This window comes from Typopeltis vanoorti, chromosome 11, assembly GCF_054136105.1.
Source record: "Typopeltis vanoorti isolate ZY-2024b chromosome 11, IOZ_Tvanoo_1.0, whole genome shotgun sequence".
NCBI lineage: Eukaryota > Metazoa > Arthropoda > Arachnida > Uropygi > Thelyphonidae > Typopeltis > Typopeltis vanoorti.
In genome coordinates this window covers 91,328,400-91,346,202 of record NC_143559.1, presented here as the reverse complement: position 1 = coordinate 91,346,202, position 17,803 = coordinate 91,328,400, and the positions used below count along the sequence as shown (strand labels likewise).

The 17,803-nt window shown below is 36.1% G+C and overlaps 1 protein-coding gene across 2 annotated transcripts in view; it reads right to left on the bottom strand.

Annotated features, from left to right (window-relative positions):
* Window positions 1-17,543, bottom strand: part of LOC150101846 (uncharacterized) — a 229,860-nt gene extending 212,317 nt beyond the window's left edge. Inside the window, exon 1 of one of the 2 annotated variants that reach the window (XM_090400253.1) lies at window positions 16,988-17,543. The gene's annotated coding sequence lies outside the window, so the exon portion shown is untranslated. Of the gene's footprint in view, window positions 1-14,733; window positions 14,764-16,987 lie in introns of those variants that run through there. The other variant, XM_090400256.1, reaches the window with a different exon arrangement.
* Between the last annotated feature and the right edge of the window lie 260 nt (window positions 17,544-17,803).

Here is a 17,803-nt window from a genome sequence, read left to right as displayed (position 1 = left end):
TTTCATAGTGAGATTCATAAAATACGAAAAACTTTATTAAATAAGGGGAATTTAGAGCCCAGAAAACATCCCCTTTTGATATCCCATAATCAGTAACTTATGGTAATACAGACTTTTTTTTTTATTTTCAGCACAATCTAGAAACAGTTTAAGAATCGGACAATGCGATATGACATGCATTTTATAATTCCTTTAAGCAATGTATATTATGACCATTTCTAAATTGCCAAATGCAGGAAACTGATACTTTCTGAACAGTAAATATTTGGATTGCGGATGCAAAGTATTTTCGAAATTTCTACGATGATAGAATTCTTAGAAAATCCTTTTACAACTTTTAAAAGTGAAAACAAAACAAATATCTACAAGAGTACTGAAATGAATTTTTTTAATACAAGAAACATTTTTTTAAATAAATAAATAAATGCAAGACATATGAACAGTGGCGCACCCAGGGAGGGGGCCAAGGGGCCCTGCTCCCTCCAAAAGAAAAAGGAAAAAAAACACTAGAAAATTTTCCAAAAATCTTTTCCTAATTAAAATTATTTTTTTTTTTTACTTATGTTGCGTCGTGCCTTCTATTTCTATACTACTTATGAATTAGCGATGATTGCAGATGCTCAGTAATAGGTCGTATGCAATGCTTAGTGTGTATTCTCAAGTTGTCTACTCAACTCGGGGCCCCCCCAAAGATTAAATCTTGAGTGCTCGGCCCCCTCCAAGATTAAATCCTGAGTGCGCCACTGTATATGAATATATCAAAAGGGACAAGAAATAACTCCTTATAATGTTCGACTCCGATTTGTCAAGTGGTTTAATATGTTGGGTTAGAGGCTATTATATTTATACAAAGGGAGCTCCGTATTTTCTCCCCACCCCCTTTTTTTTTTAAATAATAAACTTAAAAACGTAGGCAATTTTGTTATTTTCTCCCCGTATTCCAATTAAAATAGCAACTCACTTTATACCTGCCGATCTAACAGCAGACAAAACAGCACTTTATAAAGTCCGTGAGCCACCTCCCCCCCCTTTTTTTTTTTTTAATGGTGATACCTCCCATGAAAGGATGATTCCATTGCACGTTAATAATACCGTGGGTAAGGTTATGGTTAGATAGTTCGAGAACTATTCTCTAAAAACCAGGACATTTTCAAATTACTTTTTCAAACAACTTCAGCACTCTCATCTCTTCGGGTGGTTTCGCACCTAAAGACATTCCTCAACATCCCTGCCACACCGGGATTCTAAACCACGATGGTAGGATAAAAAAAAAAAAAGAAAAAAAAAAGACACAAATGAGAACTGTTTAAACTATTATACACGATGATGTGTTGAGAGTAACTGCAATCCGGCTAAAGTCACTTCTAAAGTGATTTGTTAGTGACGTTAATTACAGTATTATACAGAGAATACCACACATTTTTCTCGTCAACTAGAACACTGCATGTATGCTGCTGATGATTGCATCAAAACTACATCTAATGCCATTAACATGGCTTCCCAACCTAAAGGTCTGCCGTTTGAATCTCATTTCTCCAAGCTAGATAAAATGCACTCTACCTAAAAACAGTTTTAAAATAGGATTTTATCGATTTTTGTTGTTCGTGTTGTCTGAATATTTCGATAAAATCGGAAGGTAGGAAGTATTGTGTAATCTGCCCTTGACAGGAACTTTGTTGACGTCATTTCAAAAATACAAGAAAAAAAATGGTATTGCATTTGTTAATAAAAAAATAAAAGTCCGATATAACGGATTTTTTGATGGTATATTTTGCCAATAACGAGAAGTCCATTTCTACGTTTTAAACATACGGTCACTGTTAAATTAGGATTTTGTTTTAGCAAAATTATTTTGCTAAAATAAGTAGGTTTCCATAATCTCGCAAAATTACGACTGAGAATGTGATGTAGTAGCTATTCTAGTCAGTTGTATTCAATTGCCCTTAAACACTGTTCTCCACATCATTCTCCTTGGATGAGGCTAACCCACCACGCTCATAAAAAAACATCTTTGTCTTCTTTATTGCAAAAAAAGATCTCAGTTCGCCTTCTCTTAACTTCAAATAATACATAAATTAGAAAGGATTATATCTCGCTTGGACTAACATTTTCTGGCTACAGGTAAATGGTAAATACGTCACATTAATGGCGTCCTCAGTCAAAAAAAAAAAAAAAAACTTTTCTGTTAAGGGTTAATTTTCGCCCATGCAAGTAGCAATTCCAAACAAATCCGTCTATATTCTTATAACACTGTTCACACGTTTTGGATAGTGCACCTAAATCCCTTTACAAATTCGTGAGGCTGTTCAGAGAAGAGCGATTCGGCTGATGAAGTCAGTGAGATTCCTCTCACTGAACTCACTTCAACCGCTATCTCATGGACATACATGTTTGACCACCGTCTTTCGACAGCTACTTCTACTTCATCGAATTGGCATCCATCATTTCCCTCTACTTTCTGTTGGGTCTATTGCAGCAGTTTCACTAAGTGTGAGGTTAGCATTTTCGTATCCGGGCAAGGATATTTGCGATTTTTTTTTTTTTTTATATAGGTGGGAGATGAATTTCATCACCCGGTGTGAGACCACTGCCCTGCTCATTGGAGTGGCTTGAAAGTGTTTAATGTTTGGTCTCTAGAGCAGTTCGCGGACTAAGTAAAAAGTAAAATAAAAATACACTATACATAATTGATAAAAAAAAAAAAAACCAATCCTTACCAACCCACAGTACAAAATGTATAATACGCTTGCATAATAACCTTTCGTCAAGTCAACAATAATAATAATAAAAGTATTAGGTATGTAGAAATAATGATAATCCTCCAATTCATCTACTAATCGACTCTTTTAGCACGAACACCAGCACTATTCATTGACAATTGAAATTAATTAGAGACAAGGCACTCTGAAATTAAGAGCCAGATCTATTATTTGCTCACCCTGCACTATAACAAATAATAGATTTGTTAACAAATCTATTATTTGTTCACCCTACACTATGTTTGATAAACATGCTTCGCAGTGGGTTGATTTTTACATTCCCTTACTCAGAGGGAATGGAAAATTGCTTAAAATTCATATTCATTATAAATTTATTCCCCACATTTTCAAAATTCCAGGATTCGTATGTTGGTGCGCGCACTGCGCACCCTGTATATATATAGACCGCATTTTATCAAGGATTAGGATTGATTGAACAAGACAAAATCCTGGATTGGTATCCGTTAGAATGACGACTATCCTAGGGCTTGAAGTCAGTACACTATTTGTAAACCGCATTTTCCAGGGTGGAAAAATCCTGTCACATTTGTATGACAGGTTAGCTCACAACTCAGTTGTAAAACTAAAGCCCTTAAAGGTTTCTCTCATAATACAGCTGTCTTTCAAACAGAAATTAAGCTGAGTTCCTTTCAGCACCTGCTGTAAGTAGAAAAACCACACCCCTCCTTAATAAGGGGCGTATAATTTGTTTATTTTTATTATAGGTTATCCATTAAGCCTTTTGGACTCTTTCGGAAGTATTATCAATTAGCAAATGCGGTTTTCGGAGGATACTATGAGTTATTTCAGTAACGGTAGTCATCACTTAAGCAAGTGAAAATATGGTTTTAAAAAGAAGACACCACTGATATATAATTAATAATTAGAATAGACGCGTTTTATAACTTATTATTATTATATATATATGGGTATCTCCATGGAGTCAGAAGACTCATCGCGGGAGACCCAAGCTATCAAAGCAATATCTATCACATCTCTTCTTGAACTCATTTACAGACAAAGTACTCACAACTGAGTCAGGCAATGCATTCCGTTCATTCACCACTCTCCAAGCAAAAAATTTAGTTCTCACACCCTTGTTAACCACACTTTTCCTTAATTTCCAGGGATGACCTCTTGTTCTTCCATCACTAGCACACAGCTGAAATATTTCCCTTGCATCAATCTTATAAAAACCTTTAAGTAATTTAAATGTTTCTATCATATCTCCTCTTCTCCTCCTATCAACCAACCTCTGTAATCCACAAGCTCTCAATCTAGGGAGCATTTTTTACACCACTTACAAACTTAAGTCACTCTCCTCTGAGCCCTCTTCACCAATTCCTTATCTCCAAGGAATCCAGGCGACCAGACTTGAGCACAGTAATCCAAATGTGGAAGTATCAATGCCTTATAAAGAGGAATAATAACCTCTTTATCTCTGGATGTTAGTGTGTTCTTCAATAACCAAGTAATCCTATGTGCAATCTTGGACACCTTAGCAATGTGTCCTCTGAACTTCAATTTCCTATCCACTAATACCCCCAAGTCCCTAACCTCACACCAATCTCTTGGAGTACCGTTCCATCAATGTGGTACACAGCTGGAAATCTTTTAACCCCAAAATGCATAACTTTACACTTTTCCAGATTGAACTGACATCCATTATCTTTTGCCCATTCTACCAGCTTATTTAAATCATCCTGCAAACTCTCAACATCGGCTTGATTTCTTATTGCGCTTCCCAACTTGGCATCGTCAGCAAACAACTGAACATCTCCCTTCAAGTCATTTCCTATATCATTTATGTACAAAATAAACAATAACGGCCCAAAAACCCTGAGGCACACCACTGGTCACCTGCTTCATCCTGGACTCTGCTCCTCAATACACTACTTTCTGGTATCTCTCCATAAGCCAATCTCTTATCCATAAGACCAGTTTAGTATTCATCCCCATTTGTTCTAATTTCCGCAACAGTATTCCATGGGGTATCCTGTCAAAAGCCTTTGCAAAATCCAGAAGTATCACTGTGTAGCCATTCCCCTTGTCCAACTTAGATGTTACTCTATTATAAAAGTTAATAAATTGCTAGGGCAGGACCGATCTTTAACAATACCATGTTGGCCCTTATAGAGTATCATATTCTGATCCACCCAATCCTGAATTCTGACCTTAACAACTTTTCCAGTACTTTTACCACCACTCCCGAGATGGTAATTGGTCTGTAATTTACAACCGCAGTCTTGGAGCCTCCTTTATGCAAAGGAACTATTTTGCCTTCCTTCCACTCCCTAGAGTCCATACCAGAGTTCAAACTCAAGTTAAATAACCGAGTAAGAGGAGTTGACAATTCCCTTGCTCATTCGCATAACACCCGAGCTGATATTCCATCTAAACCAAGAGCAGTATTTGCGTTTAAATTCTGCAATATTCTAAATACCTCTGTTTCATTAACTTGAATTCTCACGTCAGTTATTGCTACAGGTACAGAGATATCCTCACTTGGGTGATAGACTTTTGAAAAGTGCGCATTCAGTAACTCTACTATTACATCTGATTTGGTCACTTCGATACCATCGGCACCCACTAAGGTTATCCTTCCAAAGTCATTCTTCCTTTTACTTGTCACGTGGCGAAAGAACTCTTTGGAATTACACCTGATCCCCTTAGCTAAGGTCTTCTCATAATCGGATTTTGCTTTTCTTACTATGCTAGTAACCTTTCTAGCCTGAGCTTTGTACTGCTCATGAGTGTACTGATGACCTTTCTCCTTGTAATTTCTCCATAACACTTTCTTTTTTTTTTTGTAGATCAAGCCTGGTACTATTAATCATCCATCTAATGCCTACCTTGTTAATCTTCCTAACCATGGGGATACATTCTGATATTGCCTCCCTCAGATACCCGATAAATATATCCCATGCACAGCTACATCTTTCCCCTGCAATATTTTCTGCCATGGGACGGCTGTAAGCTCACTCTGAAGCTTGTTATAGTTACCTAACCTGTAGTTCCGAATATACCCCTTCTTAAGAGAGAAATCCACAAATTTTACAACCTCCCAAGTCAATACTACATGATCACTCTCACCAGTTGGAGGTAACGCGGACACCTTTCTTATGCATATGCCCTCTGCGCCTATGACCAGATCCAACACCCTCACACCACGAGTCCCTTCAGTTATGTGCTGTTTCAAGTAATTATCTCTTAGAAGGTGTATGAATTCCAATTCCCTTTTGCCACGTGATAATTCCTCCTTCCAATCGATATCACCATAATTAAAATCCCCCACAATAATCACTAATTTCCCTGCACTCATTACACTAATTTGCTGATGTATGAATTCAACATCACCCTTTGCACCCCTCTGGCCTATAGCAGCAACCAACTGTATATTTGGTTGCGTTGGTCACTATTTCACACCAGACAGCCTCTTATAGGAAAGTTCGTTCTGATTATTAATAAAACGCTGATTTCCCCTCCCCCACACGACTATCTTGTTTTTCCTGTTGATATAGTTTGCAAGACAACCACATGTAACATAACGTATATGGAGAATGCGATCAAGATCAGATTTGGCTAGCTATCAGAAAACATTTACTTAATGTCTCCTTAAAGTAGATGCAAGGTCACTTCATGGCGCAGTTTAATAATGGCGAATGTCATAAACAGATGTGAGCCATTTGTTACGAATATGTTTCGCTTTCATTGTATAAAATCTTTGAAACGTTTTAGCTACAAATATCAACTCGTGCTATCTAGTAGCTATACGTATAATTAGGAACTTGGTTGGTTGTAATAATGTTTTCATGTGAAATATTAACATAAAAAAAAAGCCTACAGTTTTAGAAAATGAACTCTGACATTATAATATACTTTGTAAACCATCTTAAATTAATCCAATGATTCAGTGATGCGATATATTTAATCGCATCACAGAGTATAAGGATCTATTTTGTGGAAACTGATTGAATTAATTGTCCGAAATAGACGTATTATGAAGGTCATAGTAAAGGCCACTAAAATTTTCTGAAATATAAATACATCCTTACATGCAAAATCGCGCAGCCTAATTATAATGCATCGGGTCGATGCAGAGGCAGTTATCAGACAATTCCACGAGCTGTCATTCAAGATATGGTTTGTAGGTAGTTGGTACCACCCGCTAAAAGTCGTGCGTTTGTACTAATGTATGTCAGGGTCAGTTGTGACTGGTATCTTGTCTAAAATAGAACTATTTAGAACACCATGCTTTATACCAGGGGGTGGGCACCTTCCATTCTCTTCGATAATGTTTAACAGACGATGATTTTCGGCCGACTACTTAGCACTATTCGTAAATCTGTATTTATTAAATGTCTGCATTACCAATATTTTTTAAAGATTAACTTGTATTCGCATGAAAATATTAGTAAATATAATGAACTATTTAAAATTACTTCTTATTGTTAATGAATTTAGTACAATCGGTTTAAATTTTTTTAAAACTTGAACTGATCACAGCTATTAAAAATTTTGAAGAAACTCCCGTAATTTCCCCTAACAGCCCAGTACATTTAATTAGGTCTGGTACTAGAAAGATATTTAATCAAACAGCATCCCTAATAAGTGAGGAGTCAGTTTAATTTCGACATTGTTCGCTACATGTCATAGTGAAGGTTTGCCTTTTTTTCAGATTTTCCCCATCAGTGCCGAGGCATTATAAGTTTAGCAATCAGTTCATTCTATTCTTCTTCTCCATTATAACCTTGTAGTTCTAAACTTCGAGATCTTCAACAACTAATGCCTTATATGCCGATGACTTTCTCTAGAGTGAGGCGAGGTCAGTCTCGTGAGCCACAATGCTACCAAAGCAGAGCCATAGCTTATTTCTCATATGAAAGGTCCCACTTTGCTTTCCTTTATGTTTAATAATACTCTTATCTCAAACAGCATCAGATGTCTCATGAGCTGATATTAATTTCTAGCCTTTTTCAATACAAACATATCCATAACCTCCTCAGTCTCCAGTAAGCTTGGTGTCTTTTTAAGGGAGAGGTGTTTGGTCTGGTGCACCAAACACTTCCGCTAAAATGTTTAATATCGTCCTCTCTCACATTCATTTCAAATCACTTTCTCATAGACGTTGTGTTTCTTCCTTATGCTTTCTGCTATTAGGTATTTTCATGCAAGGTCTGCGAACTGATGTGACAGTTTCTCCACTTTGTAGCATACTACACTGATACATCATAATTTCAGAACTAGGGGATGATCAACCATCCTGGACTTTGAAAATAGTTTCGTTTTTAAGATGCTAATTATGATTTCCCCCCCCCCTCCCATCTCGCGCGAAAAGTAACACTGTTCGTAAGCTTGACAGTTCGCCGGCATACACCAAGTGCGTGTCATATTCGGAACTACGGAGAAAGTAGTTCGATGAGCTGAAGCACTTCAAACGGGTGACATCAAAAAGTGCGGTTGACTACAAAGATGTAGAGGAGCAAACGTTAATTTATGCGAGAAAATATTTTGAGGAAAGAGTTGTCAGTCAACGAATCATTAGATGAAATTTCATATTCGAAACGATATGTATCAGCTGAAAAAAAAAAAAAAAAAAAATTCAGGAATCGAATGGGAACAAAATGAAACTCGACATGAAATGGGTTGAGATTTTTTCTTTCTTGTTGTCAGAAAAATTTTCTCTATCGGATTAGCGTGAGTAAAATATTGGTCACCATATTCAGAACATTCTTAGATATTAATACTGTAAAATTCTTTTCTACGCTACATTTTTAATATGGCTTTGCCATCGAAGTCATCTATTTCTCTCTCTTTTATGAGTTCTATTATCTCGATTGGGTTTCTCCATGGAAATTCCTTTTTTTTTTATCCTTATAAAAGAGAAAAACCGATTGGATATTTATGATTATCTGGCATGACATACTCCTCTCACAGTCTTATTTTCCTCATCTTTGTTCTAAAACTCTCCAGGGTTCCCGATTTTGAAAATAACTTATTCTGATGCAACTCTAATTTTCAACTGGTTTGTACACAGGTTTGTGTACTGATGTGAACTCGATATATCTGGTTGATTTTTCAACTCTGTGATAAAAAAAAAAAAATAATAATCTATGTTTCCCTACCCTATCAATCAGCCTTGCTTATTCCAGTTTTAAAATTTCCATGATCCCCCCTCCTTCACTAAATGTGCCTAAGTAGCTTAAATGTTATTTGTTCTCTCAGTTCGCTACTCAATTGGATTTTTTCCCCCTTCTCTCCTTTTATAGTTTTCTTTCAGTTTTATTTTAATTATTTAATTTCGTTTACTGAGGTTTGAAAATTTCCTAGTACATTTAAGAGGGTGAATTTTGCACTGAGTAAAGAACCAAATTTAATTTTTGAAAAAAAATATTTTTAATTTTTGCTCCTTCAGCAGCTGCGGATGTAAAGGGATGGGTGGAGAGATAATGATGCTAATCCCTTCCTTAAAACTCGGGGGGGGGTAAATTTTTAAAGAAAAATCCAAGTTTTTAATTAACACTAATTGAAATTTAAGCTAATTAATCAAGCAAAAAATATAAACAAAAATAAATAAATATTGATCACTCCTAAAAATGAAGTCATCTTAAATGCCACTATGGGTTTTGAGTTGGATATCTTGCTTTGAAATAGAGTTTTAGCTGTATGCATCAGAAGGTATGGAAACATGCATTAATTTCTTGATAAATGCTGCTCGTCTTTATATATTTTGTGTTAAAATCATATCTGTGACCTAATATAAGAACTTAAAGTGGTCTCATTTCTAGGAAATTTGTTAACGAAAACTAAGGTTATTACGAAAGCAAAGAATTATGTACTTGATTAAAGTTTTTTTTTTTGTTTTAAAATCTTAATATCCTACACAAAAGTTGCAAAACGTATAATTCATTAATACCCCATGGGAACTAGATGACAGCAGCATATCATCCTTTGGGAATTTTGAATGAGGAAGACTATTCCAGAGACAGACGGGATAAAAGAAGAGTTAGTGTAAGGTAATGAAAGAGGTATTTTGTTGAAAATTAGGCTTTATATGTGAAAAATAACATTTCAAGAGGTTGTTCATTTGGGTGAATACGAACTATGAGAATCTAATAATTGAAATCGTTTTTATAATTATGGTTTCGATAATTATGTACACATTAAAATAAGTCGAGGCTACTGATAAATTACTCGATTCCTTTTAGTCCTCTGAAGTCTCACTATGACAAAATATTGCTACATTATCGATATGGTATGCATAATTCGATATAAAATAAACAGCACGTCTTTCAAGCGTAAAATGTCGCATCTAAAGTTATATTCGGCGTGTTAATGACCACTTCTCCAGCAGTATCGAATGTGGATCCAAAATATTGCATGATGGATCCTTGTTTGTTATACCATTATAGGTAATCACATTCGGACTTCATTTCTGATCTACTTACTCGAGATTTAAGTTCATGATGTTCCTCTAAAGTAGAGTTGAAAAAAAAAAAAAAAAAACTTAACTTATCATAGACAAAGTCGTTTTTTTTTTTTTTTTCTTTTCAGGGGGATAGGAAAATTCGAAGTATGTTTGGACACGCTCCACTTTTTGAAAATCTCGTAATATTAATCCGAAGAAGTTGAATATTTTAAAATGGATAACTGCATTTTTTACTATAAGTATTAGCAAGTATTGTAGACTTTTCGCTTTGATAAAAATCACGTGTTTACAAAGAACAGAAACACGATCCTTCCATTTCCTACAACACACGAGGTAATAAGATTTACTGGTTCTTGGTGTGCAAACAGGTCAAGCAAAACAAATGAGAATTTGCGGTGAGGCTTGAAATAAATCTCTAAGCAAAGACGAATTCAGCAATAACCTGTTATCGATCGGTTTTCGCATGATACCGAAGCTAGAAGATTATTTATTCAACTCAAAACAAGCCGGGAGCTAAATTTTATTAATCTTTATTATTAGCTTTATGTCAACTTGACCAAAAGAAATTCTCAGAATGTAACGAGGAAAAAAAATATTTTCGTGTTCAAAATGAATGAGGAAGTCTTCAAAAATTCCAGGATTAGAGATTGGCCCCTTCTCACTGATTTCACTCCATATATATGCAACCCAGTTTCTCATTTATACAAGGCCTATTCACAAGAGGCATCTAAATGTCTCTTTTGAAATTTATAATTGCGTCCCCCCCCTCCTTAAAAATCTACACACATATGACCACTCACTCCTTTGCAATCCTACTTTGAATTTACGAGTAGCCCACTAACTCTTCCTCTATAACAGATTTTAAAAATTAAAATATCGCTTTCAGCATTTTATTTAATATTTATATAACTGGCTCAGTTAAGGAATAGCCGACGTCCTTTCCTTATGAAAGCTGATCGCTTTTACTAGATATAAATACTAATGATTATTTACAAGGGTTGAAGAGAAAAAAAAATTGCAGTAAACCAACAATTCCGACAACTTGTGTGTGGCTTGTAGATGGTAGTAATTGCATGGTTAGTTTTCATGAGTCATGCCGCAAAGCGCGAAATTTGTGACGGGTAAAGAATTTAGATAATGAGAGACATTGGGGAGGGAAGGAACTAGAACCACGTTCGATATCAAGATTGTGATCGACGAAACATTGTGGTCTTGCAAACCAAATGAAATGTCAAAGCGAGTGGAATAGAATCCGTTACTGAAAAACATTATAACAAGAGCATTTTTAGCACACTGAGGGGGAAGCAACTATATTGCTCCCCCCCCAAGTATTCATGTAAGTGGAGAACAGAATTGACATATTCTGGAACATCTTTCCTGTTAATTTGATCTCGTCACTAAAATGAAGGCAGTTTTTGAGCGCAAATAGGGTTATATGGAGACTGGTCCTCTGCAGATATTCGGCAACACTGTTCTGAAGATCTGTTACATCATGTGTAGGAAGAGGGTTATTCAGGTGGTCGGTGATTACATTAAAACGCATGCAACAAGCACCTGGAGGGGGGAGTTTTTACTCCTTTTTCCTCAGATTCTCATAAATTAAAAAAAAAAAGCGAGGGAATCGAAATCACTCGTTTTCGCTGGATTAAGGAAGCAGATCAACTGAGACTTATTGGATTTGTTTCTTAATGTTAGAGGATATTGTTTTAATTTCAGTTTTTCCATGTTCAACAACACGTCATTATTTCTAGCACACATGAATCGTTCATGAAACTAGTTCCCCTGCAATGCATAAGGGACTAAGTTTTGACGATGCGAAACAGCATTCTTCTGCATGAACACTCACGTTAAGTACAGCATTGCTAAATTTACATCAACTCTTGCCAGGGATTTTAATAATTTTATTGCGTTGTTTAATAATTGGAAAATTGTTTTATTTGGCGCATCCACCAAAAAAGGATATTTACTTAGAGGAAAGTAATCTACCACACAAAAATTCAGATATGTGAACTTTTTAAAATGAGAAAAGTAGTACAATTCACCATCACAAGAACACACCACCTTCAAAGTAGCACATAGTTTCCAATTCAATGGTCACCACCTATAAAGCAGGCACGAGTACAGTGTCTTTTGAACGGCACAACCACAAATCGTGTCCCCACTTACTCGCTCTTTCTCTCTCAGGGCGCCACCCTCTTTCTCTCTCACATAGCATCGCATGCCCAGAGTTTAGGTAGTATATGAGGCGAAAAGTTATCTGAGCCTAATACAACTGAGATTATTATTATTTTTTTTTTTTTGCGAATGTTACATCCTCTCTCTCAAAAAAAACTCCATATTAGGATTTTTTCAAATTTTTATGGCCTGGAAAAAAAAAGATGTTGCTGTTCCTCTGATTTTCGCTGCTTAGTGGTACACTATTAATCAGATTAGATCATTAGCCACTTTTTTAAAATTTTGTTTTTTATTGCGGGTCCTACCTACGAACGGCTATTTTACAAATCTATAGTGCATTTTGAACCGTGGGTGAGCTAAGGATTTTTTTTTCTATTTTTATCAATTTTGTATTTTTTGTCTTTTTAATTTATTATTTGCACTGGCTGGAAACCCGCTCTAAAGACCAAATATGGGAGTTTTTCAAGCCACCCCAGTCCTGCAATAAGTGGGGCAGTGGTCTCACACTGGATTCGAACCACAGCCTGTTGGTCGGAGAGCGGATGTGCTAACCATTCGGCCAACCAGGCCGGCAAAAAAAAAAAAAAGTGCATCCTTGGTGGGAGGGTTTCCCCCCCGATAACTCATATTTTTCATCCTACAAAAGAGGAAAAACCGACCAAAAGAACACATGAAACCCAGTTACTTTGGTCTAATTCCAAAACAACCCAAACCAACCTAGCTCAACAGATTTTATTATTATCGTCCTTTCAGCAGGAGAGAAGTCTATTTAGGATGGCAACACCATGAAGTCCACAAATTATCTAAATTAATACAGGATGTACAAAACTACCATTCAATATGCTCAAGTTATTAAAATTTGGTATTTCAAATGTTTCTACAACTTCTTCAAGCCAATTTATTTACGATTTAAACTGAAGACTACCCCCCCACACACACACACAAACAAACAAATGAAAAGACAGACTTTGCTGATGTTGCAGTTATATATTTGTTTCCCAAATAACTACAAAGTGTATCCTATTATCGAGGGGTTTTGTTTTTTCGCTGTACGTCTGCAGTGGGCTGCTTTTTTTTTTTTTTTTTTCATTCTCCCGTTCTGTTATTCGGGGCTCATTGGAATATTGCATTAGGCGGGCGCAGTGGCAGAAACTTGGTCATTAATTGTCTTCACCACTGAGCTGAACTTGAGACAAACCGAATGAATGCTTAGAGGACATCCGGAGACCAACCGGGCTTTCATGTGGCATTTCTTAATAGTCCTCTCTTGATTTTGGAATTGCTAATCCATAGGAGGTCACAGAGCATAAAGCTACGATCTTCGTCATATCCTAAAGTAGAAAAAAAAATAGACTTCACTGAGATAGGTCTATGATGACAATGCTCACACACTTACCGAAATTTCTCTCTAAAAGCATGTTAAAACGAAAAACTAGTTGGCATCAAGATTATTCATCAGCTGTTTTAGACTTTCCAACGTTATCATTGGGTTTCTGATGGCTACTTTGGGAGGCTTTTGTATTGCTGTATTCTGAAATGCATGATTTTGGAAGTATTTATATTATATATACAAAAAGTATTTCCACTTCACAGTAGAAAAAGAATGGAGTTTGACTACGTCAAGTATCCAGTAAGTAAGCTAGTGGTAGTACAGACTGATGAAAATTATTAGCGAACTAAAGGATCTAGTAGGATCTGGTTTACCTTTTTTTTTTTTCAGGGTATTAAGCCACTTCTAAAGTTTGTTTTTATGCGTACTTAATGAAACACGATATCGGTTCCAAAACATCTACCTTTTTCAAAACCTTTATCTTTCTTCTCTCATTTTATAGCATATAAACAAAGTATACGGAATAAAATGTTTCCCAAAAAATAATCTGCAGGAGTTGTTTTGAAGAACAATTCATTGGGAAAAAAAGAGCTTAAAAAATATTATTTAAATTAAGGGGATATTAAATCTATGTATATGTTTCACCTATACATAAGGTTGAAACCGGTCTGGGTAGTGACCTCCCACCATAATGTATAACATCATACATCTCCTAGGAGATGGGTTTTACATTATGGAAAATACTAAGAATAGCGATCAGAACTTTCTCCACCTTTGCAACGAGATGCCCTAGTTTGTACTACATACTTGAACTACGTGCTTTAGTTTACGCTAGTAGTCGCCGATACGTTTATAGTTATACTATATTCGGCATGAACCTCTTTGATTCCGATTTTTGAGTTTCTTATTCGGTTTTAAAACAATCCCCTTAATTTAAATAATGTTTTACATCGCCGAAATGAAGCCTATTGGCTCTTTATTTTAAATAATTTTAAATAATAATAAAAAAAAAATATATATATATATATATATATATATACCGACTGGAAATCGTACGTCTTCTGTGGCTGATCACGAATCGGTGAAAATTTTCGATCTTCGGCTTCGCTGCGATTCTTGCGTACGTCATTTGCAGTCGTGAAATATATGGCTACGAAAATACTTGCTTTAGAGGCATACTCACGGAAGGTTGGAAAGCTATCGTACATTAATACTGCGGGCGCGTCAAGAGTTATTTTCAAGCCACTTACGACCTCCAATAAGCAAGGTCTCATACAGGAGAAGAAAATCGTCTACTACCTGAAGGCTTTCCCAAAGATCCATGCACGCAGTGAGATTCGAACACTCCCCCAAAAAAAATGTTGGTTGGAGAGGGGAAATGCTATCCTCTCGGGCAACAAAGCCTGGTCTCTAAGAAAAAAAGTGTGTGCAAACCATATTTTATCGATCTTTGTAGTTAAATGAAATGGAAATCATTCAGCACCGTTTCTTTTCCACGCACGAGTGGAAAACTTGAATGTACAGAAATAAGCCGTACATTCAAGAAGAAACTAATAGTTCACCGTCACACTGATTTATTCCGTGATGTGCGTGCACTGCGTATTACAGCGTGCTTTGCATTGCTAAGGAAAGACACACACACACATACCGCTACAATTCACACTTTTCTCGGTTATAAAAATCTTACTGATTACATCATGGGTAACTTTTTTTTTTTTTTTGAAACATAGTTAACAGGAAGGGTAGTTAGAATATGAACAAGGCAGCTAGCAAGGCCACGGGTTGGTATACAGTCTTAACTGAATATGATCTTAATTGTATTCTCTAACCGCATAATTTCTTTTACCGGAAGGGGGCGGGGAGTAAGACAAGTTTTATGGAGTCCAACTAACCTACCTTCAGCTGAAAAGTTCCTCGCATCCTAGATGGAATAAACCAGGGCTTTACATCCGAAGGGCAAATGTCACCCAGAAATAGTTGAGAGAGGAGAGAAGGGCGGTTAAGTGTTCGTTCCCTATTGCTTATTGGTAAATGCTGTCATTCATAAGCAGCAACCATAAGCATGAAAGATTGTTTTCACCGATGTAAATAAGTGTACTGCACTTTTTTAAGTGCTTTTTAATATATGGTTTAAATCTACATTTCATGCATACACTGCGGCATTAGAATGTCTATCGAATTTAATTATTTTAAAAGAATAAGTAACTATACCATTAGAATCGGGATGGCAAAAGTCCAATTTCAATGTGCTCTTCGATCGTTGCATAATCTCCTCCCCGTTTCGACAAATGTATACCCGGTAATTACCCAAACCTATTCCCGTCGCTAATTAGTAGTAGTTAATGCATAATAGATGTTGAAACGTGCATGGCGCTACCTTTTTATGGAAAAAAAAAAAAGGTAGTAGCATGCACTTATAATACTATATTTTTAATTTTTCAAATAAAATGAAACTGATAGAGATCCTAATTCTTTACCCAAAAAAGCACTCAACCTTAGCAAAATAATCAGCGCGAAATCCATTAGTACCAATCTTCTCAAGGAAATTAATAGTTCTATCTTGCGTCTTTAAATGAATTACTTTTGTGTGTATCGAACGATTTCTACTGTAATATTAGAAACAAAGCAATTAGGCTAATGTGTCCAGGTTTTTCTTTAGGTTAAACGTGTGTATCTTCTTCCGAATGATTAATCATCCTAACCCTTGCTATCTTAATCCAGATCACCTTCAGAAAATGCCACGCTTAACTAACTCACCGGGGTCGACGAACCTCGAACAAGACATAGATCTCTTCGCTTATTAAAAAAATGCTGCTCCCTTGTTCCATATAGATTGTTATAACTTTATTATCTTGTTCTAAATATTGATGATTATATGTCTTCAAATGAGGATTAGAAGCAATAAATAATATGCCAGCCTCGGACAATGTTTAGAATTGAAATAAAATTAGAATTTTAATTACAAATGCAATCAAATAAAATTCGATTACATTTGTAATTAAAATTCTATTATATTATTCTTCTTTTAAAATACGTTTAATCCATTCAGGTAGAGGTCGGTAATATCGGTCTTATAAAGTTCGCGTATAGTAATGAAGTTAGCAGAAGAAAAAAACACGCCACATCTGTATTAAAATCGTTTGCATTTGGCAGCCTTATTCGATATCAAATCATGTCATATTCGTTGTTTATATTTAGATTAGAACCGTGAATTTTATTAATGTTTCTAAATTAATAATACTAATTTTCTGTACTACTGCCATGTTGGCGCATTTATAAATGAGAATAACTTACCTGAAAACCAGTATCGTTCGTTGCGGTAATATCAAAACAAAACAGGGGTGGGTGGCTGTTCTTCATTTAGTATACGTGTCATTGCACTCTACAAGAACGCCAAAAGCACAGAAGGGAAATCCGCAGCACGTCCTTGGCACTACTACCAAAGCAAGTGGATGTTGAGCTTTCTTTCTTCGAAGCTGTATTCGTCCTGTCAAATAATTTCTTTTTATTATCGTATCATACCTGCATTGTCCAAAATGAAACAACTGCTATACACGGTATCATCATCTGCAAATTGTCCAGCTTCATTTCGACACATTTGGTAGATTAGTGCACGTGAGGTTGAATAGTGAGAAACGTGTTCACCTGCTCCTCACCTTGCAAGTAGAAAGCCGGAATTCTCGCGCCTGTCTTGGCTCGTATAACCGGTTTCCTTTGCCGGTGAAAGTGCAATCAGTAGTAGTAGTTGTGGTGGTAAAGGAGCTCGTTAGCGATCAAGAAAAATAGCACTACTTACGGGTTTAGAGTAGGAAAAACTACGTCAACAAAATAAAGCTTTCTTTTATGTGCATACAAGCAATGGCATGCGTTCAAACGTTCTCAGAAGAAACCAAATTATATAAGTGCACTTGTCAAATCAACCGTCTTGGTACAACCACGTACTTTGTTATTCTGGAATGTTAAAGCTTGTCACCTGCCAGCGCACAGCTGAAACTACTGCCGGTTGTCATAGTAACAGCTGACCAAACAACAAGTTTGATATGAACGGGCGGTGGCGGTAAAGTCGTCTGCTGTCGGCGACTGTTTGTTCCAAATCGACTATTTTTCCTG